Source organism: Pelodiscus sinensis, chromosome 1, assembly GCF_052426305.1.
Source record: "Pelodiscus sinensis isolate ZL-2025 chromosome 1, ASM5242630v1, whole genome shotgun sequence".
NCBI lineage: Eukaryota > Metazoa > Chordata > Testudines > Trionychidae > Pelodiscus > Pelodiscus sinensis.
Window position 1 is genome coordinate 88869866 of NC_143052.1, and position 21157 is coordinate 88891022.

At 45.5% G+C, this 21157-nt stretch overlaps 2 protein-coding genes across 4 annotated transcripts in view; both read right to left on the reverse strand.

The window, feature by feature from the left end:
- GRIN2B (glutamate ionotropic receptor NMDA type subunit 2B) overlaps window positions 1-21157 on the reverse strand; it is a 348935-nt gene that overhangs the window by 326405 nt on the left and 1373 nt on the right. For 2 of the 3 annotated variants that reach the window (XR_012905621.2, XM_075935051.2), the window contains exon 2: window positions 20525-20926. The gene's annotated coding sequence lies outside the window, so the exon portion shown is untranslated. Of the gene's footprint in view, window positions 1-20524; window positions 21153-21157 lie in introns of those variants that run through there. The other variant, XM_089780724.1, reaches the window with a different exon arrangement.
- The window catches only part of LOC149525601 (uncharacterized), a 164543-nt gene that overhangs the window by 17268 nt on the left and 126118 nt on the right, over window positions 1-21157 (reverse strand). The window lies entirely within an intron of this gene.

A 21157-nucleotide genomic window follows, 5' to 3' on the forward strand; every position in this document is an offset into this window, starting at 1 on the left:
CAAGTTTATTGTATTTTGCAACAAGCAGTCTCTAAGCTCCAGGTTTCATACACCATAGATGAATCTATCCTATCATACAACACTTCTTGTAGGCATGGCCACACAAATATGTGCCTGCCATTTTCATTAGATTAACTTGGTAACTGGAATGCATTTCCTCTCCTAGTTTATTTCACAAGTTTAGCTTGTGATATCCAACAATACAAAGGTTCCAGGAACACTGGATTTTAGGAAAATAATAGTATCTACATTTTTAATTCCCCCCTCTCCCCACTAGGTTCCTGGAATTAAGTTAAGTGCTTGGGTTTTCTCCCCTTAACTTAAGATACTATTTTATTTTCTTCTTCTAAAGTAATTTTATTAGTGAAGAGATACCACTCAGAGTACTTGGCAGAGGATTCAAAACTCTCCATTTCCACTACAGTGCACTATGTGTAGCCCTTTTAAAATGTTCCTTCTGAATACTCATTGTTTTTTCTCCTACAGGTACAAATCATGAAGAGCTCTTTGGCAAAGAAGGCAGAACCTTAATGTGACCAAAGCCCTGTCCTGACTAGAGCCCATCCTCATCACCAAACATTCCTTACTTTTTACTGAAGAGCAGCATGTCCTTGGCAATCCTTAACAAATGCTTAATATAAACAAAAAAAGGTAAGTTTCAAGGAATTGATGTAGTAGGTGCCATTAAAATCTTGACATTTACTGCGTCAAATATAGCAAAAGCCGTAAATACAAAGAGAAAGGTAAAAACCACTGTGCTCAGTAATCATCAAAATTTAAGTAGCACTCAGTATAGCAATCAAAACAGCAGGATAACCAGTTTCCAGACAACTCTTCAAACGGATCTCTAAAAGAAAAAACCTGATGATTTCACAGTGGACACCTAGGTTGTCCTTACCAATCCACAGAATATGCAGCTGTGCAGGGCACCTCCGTGGTCTTAATGTCCAACCATCTCTTCCTAACTCTGTTCTATGGCTGCTGCAGCCTGGTGAGTCATCTTCTGTAGATGAGCAAGTTAACTTAAAAGTGAAGTAACCTTCTAGCAGGCCTACAAACAGAACACTGAATCCATAAAAGTCATTCACGTGATAATGAAGTCAATTAACAGGTATATACTGTCAGTTTCGGAATTTACTGTTAGTCTACAAAGACTTTGTTTAAAATTTGCTTTAAAAATATTAGTGTGTTGCTGAAAATCAAATATTTAAAAATCACCCCTCCCCCGGACTGCTATTGGGTATAGGGGCACCAGTTTAATAGTACCGTGTAGTGTCCCATAAATCCTAAGGATGGCCCTGGTGGACACTTCAAAATTAAACTAATTTCAGCCTTTGTACCTAGTACTTGTACTGCTAAGAGTAAAGCATGCGTTTACTGTTTGATTCAACACCCAGTGAAGTCAATGGAAGGGCTTGCATTGACTTCAGAGGGCATTTGATCAAGTGCAAGGACTGCAGCTTAACCCATGCACATACATGTCAGAATTCATTAATCCTTTAGCTGCTGAATTACACTATTGTGCAAGCATATATCTACCACCCTTCTCTCTCATTCTTCTTGTACACACACAATTTCAAAAGCCATTCCTTTCTAGGGGTGAAATCCTTATCCCATTGAATCCAATAGCAGTTTTGTCATGGATTTCATTGAGGCCAGGATTTCTTGCTGTTCAGAAGTAGTAGGCACACCAAAGTGAATTTCAGCCCATCTTTTCTACAGATTTCTGTATCCCAAAATGCTCAGCTAGAGCCCAGTGAGAAACTCAGATGGACACTGGATCAACATAAATGAGATGAATCTTCAAGAGCAACCACCTCATTCACCGAGCATCACCTGTACAGTATATAAATAACTTCTAGGAATTCGCTCATACACAGTCGTGCACAGCTTCTACAAAAAGAGACTTGTGTATTCAAGGCTGAACAAAACTGTACATTATAGTGTGGTATTTCAGAAAGGATGCATGGGTGTCTATATCATAATGCATACACCCAAAATGTCACATTTCAACTTATATATTGAATTTCTAATTTTGGAATGTTTAATCATAAAAGCTTAACATTCTTAGGGTGCGTCTACACAGCACCCTAAACTCAAAATAAGATAAGCAATTTGCACTATGCAAATTTCATATTTTATTTTGAAACTATTTTGAAATAATGTGGTGCATCTACACAGCACCAGATTTCGAAATAGCGCACTATTTCAAGCCATCCCTTAGCCTTCGTGCAATAAGGTTTACTGGGATGGCTAAATAGTGCACCCATTATTTTGAAAAATATTTCAAAATAGCGGGCGGCTTGTAGATGTGGGGTAGCTATTTCAGGATACCTCTGGTGTCCTGAAATAGCCGTGCAGTGTAGACGTACCTTTAGAGTGTAACTATTTTCATGGAATACGGTAACTTGTAAATATCTACATGCGTTGCTCTGATTATATATACTATATCAGCCATGGGCAAATGGCGGCTTGTGAGCCGCATGTGGCTCTTCCCTCCTTAAAGTGCGACTTGTGAAGCCTCCCCCGTGGCATGCAAAGCCGCCCCTGCGTCCTAGTTCTCTGAGCTCACCGGGTGCTAGGAGCCATCTGGCACAGGAAAGCAAGATGGTGCCAGCCGATGGGAGCAGTGTCTCCCCCCCCCCCACACACTTTTTTTTTTGTTTTTTGCTCGACAACTTTATCCCCCAGCTCTTTGCACAACTATTTTAGTTCTTTGCCTGTAATGGGTTTGCCACCCCTGTACTATATACTTGAATCTGTCTTTCCATCCATCTCTGAGTCTGTCTGTTCTAAATGGTAAGAGCTAGGACCACCAAATTTGGTATGCAGCTTCCTTTGATCATAACTTACAGCAAGGCCAGGATTTGGTTGTGCCAGGACAATGGGATGTGCCTGGAATGCAAATGTTTCTCATAAAAGAGAAAGGGAGGTGTTTGCTAGTAAGGACAGCTATTCTATATAATGAACACAGTGAAGCATCAAGAGACTGGGACAGCAATAGTCCCATTTGAGTAGCAGGGGTGGAGAAAAGTAGAGCTATTATATATGTAAGAGAGTCTGTCTGTTTGTGTGTCTGTCCTACAGTCAGCTGTGCCCACTGCAGCTGCTGTAGCCATGGAAAGGTGCTTCTTATCTAGCCCCAAATGCTGTGATGACAGAGGGCTGGGGTCCTCTCTCTAGGGCTGCCAGGTGTCCGGTTTTGAACCAGACAGTCCAGTATTTGAGCTTTCAGTGCGGTAAACAAATTGAGAAAATATAAATGTCCGGTATTTTCTAAATAAGATGTAATGTAGATTGTGATGTAATGTCAAGTGTGTCCGGTATTTTTGTTGAAACCATCTGGCAACCCTACCTCTCTCTCTGGGGCAGTTTGCATACTGAACCCCTCATTCCCAACCTCACCACAGAACAAGTATTTAAATGAAGAAAAACAAAAAATATTTCAATTAAGGACCTGAGCAATGCCAGGTAAATCCTCTAGTGCAGGGGTGAGGAACCTTTTTTGGATCAGAGGCCTCCTGACCTACAGAAAAATCAGTTGGGGGGCTGTGGAGAGGTGGCAGGGGGTCTGGAGAACCAGTACAGGCTCCCCAGTCCTGTGGAGGTCTTAAACCTCGGGGGCCAGATCCAGGCAACCCAAGGGCCACATTTGGCTCCTGGGCCTTAGGTTCTCCACTCCTGCTCTGGTGTGTATACACCACTGCATTACACCCCTGTGGCATATAATTCTATAGCAGCTCCCTTTTAAAACAAGAGTTACTGGAGATAGGGAAAAAGAAATCTCCCTAATCTTCCCAAATCATTCTGAGGAATAGGTTCTCCATGCAATGCCTGAGACAGGCACTAAAATACCCATGTATGTCGAGGGGATTCATGCTGCCAAATTGCCACCCATTAGCTTGAAATTTTGGAATTCAGAGAATGGGAATGTGCTATTTGGACTAGAGTTTTGTAAATTCTTCCAAATTGCATTCAGCATAGATTTGAGGATGTTTTATGCCAGAACCTGATCAGAGTCCACAAGCTCAGAGGTTCAAAGGGATTTGACTGTAACAGAAGCCAGGTTTTGACTGTAACAGAAGCCAGGTCTTTTGTTTGAGGCACGGCATTTGGAATCAGTCAGGCTATGTGGGTTCTCTTCCCCATCTTCAGAGCTGAGTCTAAGTAAATTGAGAGAGTGTCTAATGTAATTCCTGCTCTTTCCAGCCCTAAATCTAATCTATGGTGAATTTTAAATGCTTTTTTGTGGCTCAAGCCAAACATCTCTCACATTTCTAATACGACCAAGTCTATGATCAACAGGGAAATATGAGCACAAATAGATTGATACTAACTGGAGCATCTAAAGTCTTGGTGTGTTCTGATGTTTGGAAGTTTTCTTAAGATAATTTTAAGGCACCACTTACATGTCATAAAAAATGATAGAAAGCATTTCCTTTAAGCAACAGTTCCATTTCCCTGTCAGATTCTCTATACTTTCTATCCTCATTCTTTATGTAAGAACATATGTTTTAAGATAGTATCTGTTCTCTGGGAATTCACTTCCTCCTGTGGCTTATTGCCCTCCCTGGGATGAGGACTACTGTTGGTTATAATATACATCACAATCCGCCCAAGCAATCTAATATCAAACTGAGGATTCTGATATGTACAGTGAACAGTCAACAGGAGGAAGTTATCTCCCAAGGGACAAGAGCCACAGTTTTATATGAATGTCCTGATACTGGAGAATGTAGAAAGAAAAAGAAATTAGGAGAGAACTATTGTTGATTTGTGCTGACAATGTTGTCAGTTGTATTTTTATGACAACTTCTTCCCCAGTGTAGTTTTCCTAAGTTCTGCCGATGATTACCCCCTTCTTATGGTTCAGAGTCTTTTACCACAACCCCTCTGCTCCTCATTGACATAATCACAACCTGATAATTGGTAACCAGGGGCGGCCTGTGAGCATAGGCAAACTAGACAGTTGCCTAGGGCGCCACTGACCCGGGCGCCCAATGATGACGTCACAGCCATTGACGTGCAGGCGGGGGCACCGATTGCACCTTCCGCCTAGGGCGCCAGCTACCGCAGCCGGCCTCAGGCCACTCCTGTTGGTAACCATGGTTATTTATCACAATTACAGTTTGCAACTCCTCCAACTTGAGGGTTCAGAGAGCCTTCCCTCATAGCCTCCATATTCTGAAGAGCAACCTTCCTCTATTAGGGGTCAGAGAAAGCTTCCTTTCACAACCATGTTAACTGGTTGGTTTCTGTCTTCACTGCCCCTTTGCAAGAAAACCAAGCATCACTGAGACTGCCTCAGTTTCTCTCCTCTGACTCCCTCACTGTCCAGTTCTTTTTGTGGTCCTTTTCCTAACCTTTAGACCTCCATCTGGGTTAATAATCAGGGTACTAAAGGGTTCAATGACTCTGGAGGCCAGTCACCCCAGCTGAGGAGTTTACCAATCCTGTTCTCTTTCTGAGAGACCCACTTGCTCAAGGCCATAACAAAATTCTCTTCTAGGTGTTAGTAGGGGACCCCATGCCCATCCACTCTATGGGTTCCAGGCTACAGCTCTGAACAAGGCAGCTATACCAGCCTCCCTCCAACTCTTTATTTCCCTGGCCTGCTTTCTGCCATGCTCACCTCATGGAATGTTCCTCTAGCTCAGTCCCATAGTTCTCCTCTCCCCTGAAGTCCCAGTTTCACGAGCAGCATCTCAGTCTGTTACTAAAGGCACCTATTCTCAGGGGCTCCTCAGCTTCTCTAGCACACACCAGACTATGTTCCTAACTGCCTTTATGGTTTCCCTCCTCCAGGGAAAAGTCCCCCCAGCCCTCTTTTCAGAGCTGAGGCTATGATTCACGCTAGCAGCATGTCTACCACAGGGCTACCCTGTGACACTTGGGCTGCAATTCAGGCTGTTATGTTGTTCCTCACATCAAGGGTCCCTTCCCCTCACCAACGGTTCGCCATGCAGCTGTGAGTCAGGCCAGCTGCAGAGAGCCAGCCTCGTCTTCAACTGGACCCTTTTCCCCAATTAGTCCTCCAGCTCAGAAAGCCCAGGAAACTACCCCTCTGCGGATATCTGCCTTACTATGAGAGGACAGAGGCAGCATAACTGGTCCTCTTTCCAAGCTCATCCCAACAGAGGAGCTTTGTCCCACCAACTCTGCTCCTGATCCCAGGCCCTTAAAGATACTAGGGATGTGACTAGTCCCTCAACTAGTCACTTCCCTCTGCCCTTGCTGCCTCTTATAGAGCCGGTTCCCCCCAGCACCGTCTTCATAGGGGGCAGGGGGATAGTGGGGACCGGGCACGAGCTAGGAATCAGCTGATGGCTGGCATGCACCCAGTCCCAGATGCTGTGCCTCTGCTTTTTAAATGTATTAAGAGATGCCTGCCGGCAGCTGTCCCTACTCACGCTGGGTCCCTCCTGCTGCACTTTAGCCTTTTAAATGTATTAAGAGCCCACAGGCTGTTAATACATTTAAAAGGCAGAGCCGCAATGGGATTCACTCCCCCCATTGCAGCTCCCCCACTTATCGACAAATTGATTAGTTGATGCAAAATCCATCAACTAGTCGATTCGTTTATTAAACTAAATTTAACATCTCTAAAAGATAGTGACAGAATTCCTTCCAAGCACTACTTATTCAGGGAACCATTTTCTTCCTCTATCCCCTCCACCTTTATACATCAGACCACCCCAACTCTTAAAGGAGCCATGTCATCTGACAAGGATAAGTAGTAGACACTACTGCCCTTAAAGGGGCAGATCACCTGTTACACAACCCAATCTGTCTTTTCTTCAGTTCTGGTTTGGGACTTCCAATTCTATAATTAAATGTTATGGCCCATATGAAAGTCTCAAAAGACTCCAAATTCAATATTTCACATGCAGCTTTTATCACTCTGGAGTTTGCTACTCCACAATTTCTAAATGTATATTGCAAAGATTTCTTCTGTGGCTGTGTAGTGCTTGACGTGCTGCTTTCTACTGAGTTGCTTTGTACAGGGGATTTCAAGATTTCAGGACTCCACGTTTGCATTTTTTACAATCATAAATTAGAGGTTAATTTCAACTTCAAGTTGTACAAAAATGTGAACAAGTGGAGAGAGAGACCGAGAGAACAGATATGTCATTCTGTCGCTCTTATTAGACTCTCCCTTGAGGATTGTCATTTTCAGATGTTTCATCTTGATACTGCTGAAACACATCTGACACTGGGAAATCTCCCCAGAGATTCTCAGCCCATTGACTACAGTAGCCAGTGATACTAGTCAATTAGAGACTGAGCAAGATCTAGGCACATACAGGGATGTGTGGATACCCTCCTGCATGCATGTGTATTTGTAAGTAATAGTGTGCATAACTGTGTGTTTCCTAAGCCACCGCACACTTCAAAGGCATTTCTCAGAGGAGTTCAGTGACAGGAACCCCCAGGAATCCAGTCATGTGCAGTTAATTAACCTACTGAATTACCAAGTAAAAAGAGACTCACAGCAGAAAAGCAGCAACCCCTTCAGCATCCTTCTCTAGAACCAGTTGGAAGCTCCTCAGTTGACAGTTTCTAAACTGTTCCATACAGTACCTTCTGAGCCAGGTGGTCCCTGAAACAGCTGTGAGTTCCCCTGTGGCTATAACACTCCCTGCTGGGATCAGCTCAGATGGGAATATCTAAGACCTCCCCCCCCTCCCCGAAACAATCCCAGTGTTCCCTGTAATCTGTACATTTGTGCGGCAGCTTGGCAGAGATTGAAATATCGTCCAGCTGATTAGCAGAGTGTCCACAGCTGGGTTTTGTTTCTATTGGTGGTGCACATTCACACATGCCTCGGTGCACATACAAATTATTACACACATGGATGGAAAAAATCTGCACACGGATGGAAAAGATTAGAGGGAACATTGACCAATCCCTATGGCATTTCTCTCATAGTGCCTCCTGTTTGGAGAGGCTCGGTACCTGTATTACCCAGTTCTGCAACACCATTCATTACAGTGCCTCCTTCTGGAGACAGAGATGACATTGCTGTGAGCTCCGGATATTCAGTGCACCCACAAATCTTCTTCCCTGCTGTGTTTGGCTACTCTATATCAGATTTCCCTTCTGCCTTTTTGATACCATGATCCCCTTTTACAACAACCACAAAAAAGGCTTTGGGATATCTCTTCCATCTCTAGCCATTCCAGGCGGGATGGCCATGTTCCTGACTAACAAGTTGAGAATCCATTCTATGAATGATTCTTCTTGCTTTCTTCCAATTTCATAATGCAACCTAATTAGTCAATGACTAGGGCTGGCCAGAAAACAAGAATTCCAGTTTGTGAAAAATGATAAGGTTTTGATATTTGTTTTCAGTTTAGCATTGGAATGAAAATGAAACCTAATTTGTTTGTGAAAAAAATGAGAGGGACATGCAAATTGCCATGTGGGTAACATCTCCCATGTTCCAAACAATGTAGTCTTCCCACTAGGCGGCTGAGTCAATCTCTCAAGCTTTCCTACTGCAGTTGTTTTACTTTGTATAAATCACTGACTATTGACTGGACAAGAGACAGACTGATTCTAAATCCTGGTATTTAAAGTATTCACCCAAGTCTCCCTGATCTTATGGAAGTGCACTAACTATAAGGCTATTGCAGGACACATCTTTCAACCAGAAAGACTCCTCCAAATGGAAACATTTTCCCAAAAAAGTTTTGGTTTGGACAAATTGACATTTTTTTACAAAAAAGAATGTCAAATAATTCCATACTTACAGGCATTTACAGATAGAATTAAACAATTAAGAGAAATAGAGTGCAGCCCATGCCTTCTTATAGGACCACTCCTGTCCTCAGGTAATATCATAGCTGTAAAGCCAGTTGCTAGAAATCAGAGCCTCCAGGTAATAGGCTACAGAGTGAGATGAGGGACATGGCATTTTCACAGGTATACTCACTGCAAGTTCAGGACACCAAATCATATCCTTTAATTACTTAATCCCCGGTAACCCTCTCCTCTTTTTGAACTACCCATCCTTTGAAACAGTAATCTTACAAGTCTATAATTTATTTTACCTTAAAGGATCCAAAACCTCTTTATAGACCATCATGCACATAAGCAGCATGTGAATCACAGCTGAAATGCATGCACACCTAGGATGAATAAGACAGCTCTTTAACAGAGCACAGCAACATTACATGGCATCTTAAGATAGAATGTGAAAGCAAAATACCATATCCAGATGAAATTACAGGGTGAATTTTAGGAACTTAACATTTCCAAGTTGGAATAAGATCAGGACACCAGTACTAAACTCCATATTCTTGTAAAAATGCCAAAGTTCTGAACTCCTTCACCTAAATGATGGTGTACTCCCTGCTTTATGTGGGTAACAATTCCCCACTCTACGACAGTCCACTGAAAAAAAAAAAGTTGTCACTACTGCCAGCTCCAGCAGCTTGGCTCTTGAACTCAAACTATAGGGCTGTGTCTAGACTGGCAAGTTTTTCCGGAAAATCAGCCGCTTTTCCGGAAAAACTTGCCAGCTGTCTACACTGGATGCTTGAATTTCCAGAAAAGCACCGACAATCTCATGTAAGATTGTCAGTGCTTTTCCGGAAATACTATCCCGCTCCCGTTTGGGCAAAAGTCTTTCTCTAAAAGACTTTTGCGCAAAAGGGCCAGTGTAGACAGTACAGTAAATGGCAATCGGGGCTTTTTTGCGGAAAACCGCATCTAGATTGGCCACAGACGCTTTTGCGGAAAAGCATCCTGCCAATCTAGACGCGCTTTTCCGAAAATGCTTTTAACGGAAAATTTTTCCGTTTAAAGCATTTTCGGAAAATCATGCCAGTGTAGATGTAGCCTAGTAGTTCATGCTTTTAGTTCTGAAGGCTGCTGGTTCACTCCCTGGTGTTCAATCAAGAGGGTGACTATCACAGTGGCACCTCTAGCTGCACAGTCCCCGCTACCACCATGCAGAAACACTATGGTCAGCACTGACTCAAGAGTGCCCCAGAATCCTTCACCTCCCTTGAAGCAAGCTTTCCTTGGATGCCTCCCAATTGACCAAGGCCAAGCCAACTTGGGTATTGAGAACACAGTTCCGCCAAATTAATCAGACCAGAAAGTGAAAACAGAGACGGAGTGTAGCAGGAAGACAACTCAGAAACGTCTGTGTTGCATGTCCTCTCAAATCTTATTTTAATTATGATAAGGCTGGTGGCAGGAACAAAAGGAAGTAAAGAAAAAGAGCCTTTAAACTAGGATCTGTCACCTTTTTGCTTGTCTTGCCAGACAAAACCATATCATAACATGGCAAAATGTGTTTTCACACTGTGACATTGAGTCAGTGTGTGACCACATACACTTATGTCACATCATCTTGCACCATCAGTTCTGATGCCCTGGATGTTCAGGTAGGATGATGATGGGAGCCAGTTCAAAACCTTAAGATAAAAGGAGATAAATAGAGATATACAGAGGGCAAGGGGCAATAGACATGATATAGCAAGGCCTAAAATATACTCATGATTATTTAACTGGCAATGCTTACACATTTAGTATGTGGACACACTTGTGAAAACTGAGATTCTCCTGTAAACATTTAAACTAATGCTAAACTTAGTAGTTCACCAAGGTAGATAATTAAAATCACAGAATTCCAGAAGTTCTGAAAATATAAGACCTTTGAGGAGCCTTTGACTCACCTACTGGGGTGAGCTCAAACTATAGCGGCATTCAACAATATCATGTTCACTTCTACAAACATAATATGATGTTGAGTGTCATATGTTCAGTGCCAGAGCTCCAGACTCATTTTTCTGGAAAGGGGCCTCACAAATTAAACATCTAATCTATTCCCTCAGTATACTGATATGACTGATCTTGTTATTTTCCTCCTAAAGTTGCTTTATTTGGCACCTTGAAATCAATGGGTTCATGTGTTATTTCGTTATTCAGAAATAACAAAGTGTGCATCTACACTACAAGCTTTTATTCCGAAACAATGTCAAGCTGGAGGACTTCTTACTCCAACTCATGGTAACCGTCATTTCATGAGGAGTAAAGGAAGTTGAAGGAAGAGTGTTCTTCCTTCGACTTCCTGCTGTGTAGACAGCGCCAAAAGCTGAATTAAACTATTTCGACTTAAGCTATGCAATTGACATAGCTGAAGTTGCATAGCTTAATTTGACTTTAGCTTTGCTGTGCAGATGTATCGAATGTGAATAGTTTACTGAAGAAAGAATAGACTAGATATAATCTTGATAGTTGGGCACATAGGCTTAGTAGGATTTAAGTATCTCCAAATATAGCAATTCCACCACTTCTATATCACCATCTTCTGGCACCCAAACTGTTCTTGCAGTAAACTTTTAATTTGATGTTTAATCAAAAATTTTACTGCTGCTTCTTCAACTCATTTACTTTCTGATCTGTCCTTGGTGACTAATGAGAATAATTGGCCCCTGTCTTCTTTCTGTAACAGTCCTTTACACATGTGCAGACAGTTAAGTCTCCACCCTCAGTTGTCTTTTCTCTCAACCTTTCTTTTCTATGGACAACAGTAGTTTTCTAAGACCTTTGATCATTTCCATTACTCAGTCCTCCAAATTCTCTCCAATCTGTATCTTTTAAATATATAGTACCCTGAGTTGAACATCATGCTTTAGAAGAGACTTAACCAAAACTGCAAAGAAAATAATTACTTTCCTATTTGAATAAACCACAGTATCTTTTCTAAAGCTATGTTGCTTGCAGGTTGGATGTTTTAGCAGACTAACACTAAACTTTCGGGTCATTTGCATCTTGATTACTGCTTAAACGCCAGCATAGGTCAGTAATGACTGCAAATGATTTCCATGTGATGATTTTTCAGTGGCTATAGATAAAATTTTCAAAAGTGCCTCAGTGACTTAGAATCCTGTGTCCTAATTTCAAAAATGACTTGTGTAACAGCAGGCCAGTCGTGTTTGCCTATATCCACAAAAACAATGAGGACTCCTGTGGCACTTTAAAGACTAACAGATTTTTGGGGGCTTAAGTTTTTGTGGGCAAAAACCGACTTCATCAGATGCACAGAGTGGAAATTACAGAAGCAGTCATAAATATACACATAAATGTATATATATTTATGCCTGCCTCTGTAATTTCCACTCCATGCATCTGAAAAATGACTTAGGCATTTAGGAGCCTAAGTCTTACCAATGGCCAATAGGACTGAAGTTCCTACGTGCTTACCCCACTTTTAAAAATAGAACTAAGGATCCTAAATCACTGAGGCACCTTTGCAAAAATTGCCTTCTATCAAGTGAGCTGATGCTCTCCCTCCAGTTCCTAACAGGCAAACAGTCATATGTCAGTTGGCACAGATACTAAGGACTGAACACACCATGAAAACTTGAGTCTCTTTTTCTGCACATAAATGGTGAGGCACAGCAGTTCACAGCAATGTTAAGGAGGCTGTGTACTAGGGATAGAGGAAGCAGATCTTCAGTTCTCAATGCTGTCAGTCTAGCAACATCCACAGGGTCCTTTGATATTTGCATGGTATGGTGAGCTTTGTCTATGGCTCTCAGTGTGATGCTCCCATTAAGTTCATTCTTTTTATACCTTTGACCCTCATTCCAATCCTGGTGGGGGTTTTTTTTCATTTGTTATTGGCCATATTCACTGGATTTCTGAGCTCTATGACCTCTCCTTCATTTGGCCCAGTTAATTCAGGTCATCCCTTCCCAGAATTCAGCAGAGCCATGCACTGATTCCCTTGACACTTTCTTAGACTGGGGGACAGGAGTGCTGTCCAAGGGTCTCAAATGTGGTATCCCACTCTGCATCCCTCATGCTGAACCTGGGATCAAACTACTCTCCCTATTCTCTCATCATTAGCTCCCAGATGCTTAATTGATCATTGTTTTTTGTAGATCCTCTTTATTCAAGAGAGGCCACTGCTGGTTTTGTGGGAGGAGACCCCTTTTAGGGAACTCCCCAGCTTACAAAGGTCAAATAAGCTGATTCCTTTCAGCTGCATTACATTCATTCAGTGTGTATTTAAAACAAAAATCCTCTCTATCTGCCCAGGACTAGTACCTAACCCTACCTCGCTGGGTACTGATAGAAATGTACCCGTGTTAGCCTGGTGTAGCTGAAACAAAATACAGGACAATGTAGCACTTTAAAGACTAACAAGATGGTTTATTAGATGATGAGCTTTCGTGGGCCAAACCCACTTCCTCAGATCAAATAGTGTGACTATTTTCTTCTACTATTTGATCTGAGGAAGTGGGTCTCGCCCACGAAAGCTCATCATCTAATAAACCATCTTGTTCGTCTTTAAAGTGCTATATAGTCCTGTATTTTGTTTCACTGGGTACTGAAGAACTACATGAAAAGGCAATTTTAGCTCAAAGAGACAACTTAGTTATGGTTTTGGTCCTATGTCTATTCCAAGTCACACATCTTTCCTTCTCCACACAGAAACCGCAACAGCATGAAAATTAGCTTGTGTCCACTGAGCTCTCTTTGTACCTCGGACTGAGTGTGCACAATGGGTATTTATTGTAGGTTTCTCATAAGCCCAGAGCTGCACACATTAATTTGATATTGTAGGCTTTTTCTTGGCTCAGAGTTTACACACACTGATTTATTTTTGCATGATTGTTCATGAGTGCTGGGCTACTCAACAGCTGTTTGTTATTATGAGGAGTTTGTGAGTGTTGAGACTTCTGTACTGGCCTAGATTATGTTTTGCAGAAGACAAAAATTAAGCTTTAATATTTAATCTTTTGAGCCACACCCTCCAATGGTGTAAATCTTCACAGGTCCATTCATTTCAGTGGCACACCAGCTTGTAGCAGTTAAGGATCTGGCCTCATAATCACAGACAGATATTAGAGAAATAAAGGTAGGTCAAAGGGGTGCTCGAGTCACATTTGTGAAGACATGGAGACACACCCATGACCAGTAATGGTGTCCCTTTCATTTAGGCTATGAAATACTTGTGAAATTTAGCAAATAATGGGCTCAGACGAGAAAGCATTAGGAAATTGGTAGGAGGACATCATGCTTTGATTTTAATCTTATTGGTCCTGGACTCCCTTCCACAAACCCCAGAACTGCAATTTTCAAATGGCCATTTCCTCTTAGTTCCTGAGGCATCCAGGTCAGTTGCAAGTATATTTTGCTGCATTGAAGCAACTAAATTAATCAGCTGATTCATTATGGATGAGAGGATTCTTGTGGATGGGTGATTGAAGGAGGGATCACTATAATTGGAGATTTAACAGTCATGTTTCTCCCAGTCACTCACTACTTTTCTTTTAAGTTTAAACATTTCCACCAGAGGGAAGGCTAATCATAGAAGCACAGAGGATTCAGGCAGTTTTGGAACCTCATTATAGGGTTCATATGCATATTCTACAGGCGATGCATATAGTAGATCAGATGGATACATAAATCTTTTCCATGTGTATCCATTAGATCATCCAATCTGTCTCTGATTAACCAATCCATTTCCAAATTCCTCCCCTTGTTTTCCCCTGCTGCTGAGACTGTCCCTACTGCCCACCACAAGCCCTACAGTCTAGCTGGCAAAAGGTTTAGTTAGATCAGGGTTTCCCAACCTATGGGTCAGAACCCAAATATGGATCACCATTACAGTTCAAAAGAGTCACCAGGTGTCTCCCCAGGTGGCTTTTAAGGAGCCATTCACACATTTTTTGAATTGCTCTGGGTCACCAAGTCTTCCTGAATTGTCAAAATGGATCCCCATCTGGAAAAGGTTGGGAACCACTGAGTTAGATGAAGGAACTTGTTGCAGCAGACTCACAATGGAACCCACGTTTCTCTCAGGGTAATGTAGACCATTAACAACTAAGGGATTAACTCCAACTTCTGCTTACTCCTAAACTCTTCAAGCCTCAGAAGTAAGGATATGTCTACAAAGCAGCATTATTTTGGAATAACTGTTGTTATTCCGAATTAACAAAGAGCACATCTACACAGCAAGCCATTATTTTGAAATAATGGCGAGCAGAAGGACTTCTTACTCAGACTCCTGTAACCCTCATTTTACGAGGAGTAAGGGAAGTCCAAGGAAGAGTGTTCTTCCTTCAGCTTCCTGCTGTGTAGCCTGCACCAAAAGCCAAATTAAGCTATTTTGACTTCGGCTGTGCAATTGATGTAGCTGAAGTTGTGTAGGTTAATTCGACTTGTGCTCTATAAGACCAGAACTTGTAATCAAACCCACTGCAAAGACACTAACCCCTAGAGCTCTGTGTAGGCTGTGCAACAAGCCCATCATGAGCCAGCCTGGAAGGAGGGGTGAGAGAACAGAAATGGGAGAGTCAGACACAAGCCCCCCACACAGCAATGCAGAGACACTTAGATCTCTGAGCTCCAGTATCAAGAATGAAAGTCCAGGACCCAGAACCAAAACATAATTCCACAGGGCAACACAGTACACTAACTACTGGACTCCAGAGTCATCTGGCCTCTTTTGCAACAAAACATAGGAGAAACGGGTTTGATTTAACTCCAACTGGTATTTAAAATGCATAAATAAATAAAACCACCTTTTCCCCCACAGACAAGATTTTTAAGGGCTGTTAATATTCCAACATTAGGATAAAACGAACCAAATAATAAATGATTTAAAAGGCTGTTGGAGGAAAGAGAGAGATCTTGGTGATTTTTTTTCTCCTGCTGTCTCTTAATGTTCTTTCATGGGTGTATGGATATGTGAGAGGGTGATGTAGCAAAAGTTCCAATCAGCAGAGGTCTCCTGAGATAGCTGCACTAATCAGAATCCTTCACTTGCCATTTAGGACCTTTTTATAGTCCTATTGTATAACTAGCATATCACATATGTATCTGTAGGTAGCATACTATCTACTGTGCTTCTATACACTGGTGCACACCGAGAGGCTTGACATCTGTGTAACTCTGTTTACCTCAGTGATGCACCTCCTGTTCCACCACTGGTGAACAACCAGAATCAGGCCCACAAAGCAGGTTGGGGGAAGGTAGTGGGAGGAGATGTGGAGAGAATGAACACAGTTGACATTTGAAATGTTCTTGTGTCTGTGCTTTGCACCGTCTCTCTGTACTGCTATTTGCTGAAAAACATTGAAAAAGGTAAAAGTTGAAGCTGTTCAAAGGTAAGCTCCTGTTCTGTCCAGCCGTAAATTCTGCCTCTTATTATGAAGCCCCTGCATAATCTTTCCTTTCTCCCATACACAGAGAACCTCATCAAGCAGACCCTAGGGCTACTTCTACGCTGGCAGCTTCTTGCGCAAGAACAGCTGTTCTTGTGTAAAAACTTGCCGGATGTCTACACTGCACGCGCATTCTTGCGCAAGTAAATTTACAGTTTAGCGTCGGAAAACAGGGCTTCTTCTGGAAGAGTTATTCCTCTCCCCACGAGGAATAAGCCCTCTTGCGCAAGAGGGCAGTGTAGACAGGCAACATAAATGTATTGTGCAAGAAACCCCTATGGCTAAAATGACCATCAGAGCTTTCTTATGCAAGAGAGCACATCTCTTGTGCAAAAGCACATGCCAGTGTAGAGACACTCTTGTGGAAGTCTTTTTGCGCAAGAACTCTTCCGCAAAACAGTTCTTGTGCAAGAAGCTGCCAGTGTAGACATAGCATGTGTTCTCCTCTCTGCATCTAGGCTATCAGAGAGGGAGGTGGAGAAAGTAGAAGGCCAAGACTAGATAATCAGAAGGAACAGAAAAATGGCAATAGAGCAAGGTCCGACATTTCCATAGTTTGTGACTATCTACATTTCACAAGCCCTCTAAGAAGCAAGTAACCTCCTCCCTGCTACACACACACACACAAAACCCTCAGCTGCTCCCAGACATGTTTCTCCCAGACTCCTGAGCAGTGAAATTTCCATCCCCAAGAAGTTGGGGAAGGATGCAGGAGGTGCTGGAACAATTTTTTTCCAAAAAAAATTGTAAGACATTGAACCAAACTAAATTCTATATATAATGGACAATACTTCAAGTCAGGGGGTGCTACAGCACACACCCTCACTCCTAGTTCCAGCACTTATGGGATGTGTTGGCCAAGCCAGCCTCAAGGCTCTCTCCTTATCGCTGTAGTGTCTCTTCTCCAGTCACTGAGTATAGATCCGTGGCTGGGCTCTCACTGCTCTGCTCCGAGCCCGTATAGTCCCCAGCTCCTCTGCTTTCGTTCCAGAGCCAGGGCTGGGCCAGTGATCAGCTTTCTCCCTGCGCCCTCCTTATTTCGGCTATAGCAAAGTTAGCTGCAAGACAGGGGCGAGGACGGACCTGTCTCTGAGCAGGCACGACAGACGAGGCCTGTGGTTGGGCATTTCACACTCCCCAGAGCAGGGGTCCGCCTGTCTGTGCGCGGCCCCGCCTGGCTGTGCCGCCCGGTGGGAGAGAGCCCGGAGCAGTCAGCGAGCGCGCTTGCACCTGGAAGGGAAAAATCCGTCTCCAGACGAAGGGAGCGTGGGGAGAGCCAGGGGCAGCGATGGGAGCGCGAAAGGCCGAGCGAGCGGGAGAGGCCGGTGGCGGAGGCAGCGCAGGAGACCCAGACACAAAGGGAGAAGGAAGAGCAGCGCGGGGAGCGGGAAAGGAAAGGCAGCTGAGGCAGGAACCGAGGGGCGGGGCCCATGGGCAGAGCCCAGTGCCTGAAGAGTCAGGTGTGCGGCGAGGTGATTCCCCGCCCCCGCTCACACGCCGCGGGAGCCAGCCCCGCAGCTCCCGCCCCAGCAGCACGTGGGGGCTCGTCTGCCCGCTCCCACGCGCGGCCCCCCGGCTGCCTCCGCCGCCGCTCGCTCGCTCGCTCCCCCGGAGAGCAAGACAAGCCCAAGTGAGCGCGCGGGGCGGGGAGAGCAGCCAGTGACGGGCCACCGGGGCTGCGGGCTGCTCGCTGAGGTCCGCCCAGCTGCCCCCTCGGTGCGCGCCCCGGCTCTGCGGGCCGCCGGGAGCTCGTGCTGCAGCAGAGCTGAGTCCCCGGTCACCGCCTGCCAGCAGCCCCCTCTCGCCCCACTCCCCCGCCCCGCGGGGCGGCCAGTGCCAATCTCCGGCGCTTTCCCTGCAGCTGCGCTGGCGGGGGGCTCCAGCCACTTCGGCTCTGTGCTGCGGGCCCACGAGAGAGGTCTGACACTCGAGACCCCACTGCGCTAGTTGCTGGGGGGGAGGGGGCGTTTGGCCGTGGTCCGGGCAGGGGGTAGCGCCAGCCTGCTCTCTCCGGCCGGGGGCCACAGCAGCAGGCAGTCCGTCCCTTTCCAAGCTCCGCGTCGGCCTCGTGGTTATGCGGCCCGTGGGGCAGCCGGAGCGGGCACGGGGCTTGGACCGGGGGAGGGGGCTCGGACTGGCCCTGCTGTGCCGGCAAAGCGTGGGACGCGGGGCTGCCGAGCACTCCGCTATCGCCCCCAGCAGGAGAGAGCGGCAGCCAGCGCCGAGCATTAGCTGCAGCGACCCTCCGGGGAACCCTGCGGTCCCCACCTCACTGCTGCGTCTGCCCGGGGCCAGCAGCCTTCCAGCGCGGTGCGACAGGCTGCCTTGTCACTCTCCGGGGCATGCAGCGTGGCTCCCGCCGAGTTTCTCACGAATAAAACGCCAGCCACGCTTAGTACGGCCTAAGGACCCGACCCCCTTCCTCGGCCAGCCCCCTCTCGGCGCAGGGAAGAGAATGGAGCCCCAGTCACACGGCGTGGGGAGGGGGCCGTGCCCGCCCGGCGCGCTGTGGACACCGCCTGTGTGCCATGGTGCTGTTACAACGGGAAGGCAGCACGAGGCTGCCCCAGCCTGGAGCCGGGCTGTCCACCCCATGTGCCTCCCCTCCCTCGCGGGGGGGCTTCGGGAAACGGTGATGGCTCCGGGCTAGCTCGCCTCCCCCGCCAACACACCCACTCCGCGCGCAGGTAAACTTTCGGCTCCCGCCTGCGGAGAGAGGCGGCCGGAGTCAGCTGGCACCGAGCAGGAGCCAGGCGCAAGTGCTATTTATAGAGCCTGGGAGAAGGTGGCTGCAAAGGTGGGGACCTGCCGCTCAGCTGCCCCTCGCCGGGGGGGGGGGGGGGGATCGCCTTCGGTTTGAGCAGCACAAGAATCAGACACAGTAGAGAAGGGACAGGCCCGTAAGAAATACTAGGGGACACCGAGAAAAGACAATCCTGGACGCGCTCCTCCTCTAGCCGCTGCAGAATCCTTCCCCGCTGCCTCTAGGGATTTTAAATGACTCAGGCTAGAGGATATGTGCCACTTTTGCTGGGGCTGACACCCAACACAACCCCGCATCCCATCTCTCTCCCTCATATTGGCCCAGATCATAGGCAGCGACGCGCAGCGCTGTGAAGCTAAGGGGGTGTGGTGGGAATAAATCCCACAGCAGCATGTAGCGCCTCTGCCTCTTGATTTCCTTCTAGTCTCCTTTCTTTTGGGGGGCTGCTGGTCTACATTGTCTCCCGGGTTCAGAGACCTCCTCGGTTCGCTGGGAGCAAGGGGCAGTTTCCTTATCGCGCTCCTAGAATAGGGTGTGTGTGAGGAATCCTAAGGACACAGCGGGTTGGGTGAGGGATTTTAATTTAAAAAAGCAGGTATCGTATAGAGCAAACAGATACACTCATAAATTAGCACACCCCCAAGAGCACGTATCCCTTTGTCTTGCCACCATCTTACAGGAAGACTCACATGTCAGATTACAGTTGGGCATGTACCGGTATCTCTCGTCTGTGCACACTAAAACTGCAAGATAGCCATTTTGCATCAGTGTAAGTAGCAGTTTGCGGAGGAGGGCGTGTGCGAGCGGAGACAGAGAAAAAGACTGGCTATTGGGGTAGGGTAAGAAAGGGGGAAAGAGAGAAGATCACAGTTGTGCTTAACCGCCACACCAGCACCAGGGCGGGGGGATACATTAAAACTCGTCTGAATAAAGAGCCTAGTAGGTTTATTTTAAGGCTCTTGACGTGCTTGGACTTAAAATAGCCCTTCACCTGCACGCAAGCACACACAGCAGCCAGGCTCATTTCAACCACTGTTCCTGGGACCGGCCACCCAGCCTCAGTCCCCATTTAGATCCGTTTCACTGCATTAGGCCTCCCGTGCTGCCCAAGGCCTGGTTCTAGATAATGCACCATCCTTTGAGGCAACAAGCAGGTTTACATTCATTCTTAATAATAAGGTGCGGGGAGGGAATCGAAGCATGGAATGAACGAGGGAGCCGCTGGAGCAGTGAAGAGAGAGGGAGTCAATTTCTCCTGGGTTGGATTTTTAATTATCTTAATTCCCCTTTCCCTACTGCCTCCGCCCCAAAAAAACCCCATGGAACTTTCCCCTCCATTCACTAAAAGGTATGTAACTCAAGCATTCTCTTTCCCCTCTCCCCAGCCTATCTGATGAGACCGGGCGAGGAATCAACATGTCTGAGGACTATTCTTGCTTTTAGCTAGAGCTGCTCCTAAAACAACAGCACTGAATTCTCTGTTATAACGCGTGTGGTTTCCCTTTACAAATGAGCGAACAACAATGAGCTGTCACCCTTGAAAGAAAAACAAGAGGAATCTCCCTACCTTGGTTTGTAGAAGCAGAACCTCTAGACGGACAGATTAAAGGAGCGAGCATGTTGGGACTATCCAGACTTCTCTGCTTGCTTGCATATCCACATAAGAAGAATAGGGATCGGGGGAGCAAATGGGGGAAATGATAAAAAAAATCCGATTTGGCTATAAAAATATTGTGTGTCAATCTTCGGTCTTGAAGTGGTGCAAATTCAAAGAAGAGATTCACTTCAGAGAGGGCGGGGAGGCTGGCAAAGCGCAAAATCCAAAGCAATCATTCTTTTTGCTTTTTCACAAGTAAAATTCTTATAATTATTTTTTCCTGGTGCCCTAGCGGAGGAGGTTGGGTTCAGAGCAACTGGAGATCGGTGCTGTTCTTCTGTGAAGCATGATTATTCCCACAGCGTTCCCCACCTGAACGGGGGAAAGGATCGATATTTGTATTAGTGGGGTTTGAGGGAGACAAAAATGATCCCCAACAAAGACATGAAATTATCTAAAAGAACGAGAGGAAAACCGCGTTTCCCAATAGTGCATGCAGCCAGGAGGAATCGAAAACAGCTGGCACGAGTCTATAAATAATTCAAATACGGTCTGATTATACCATTCCCGGGATAGGCATGGATACGAGATCGGAAAACGAAC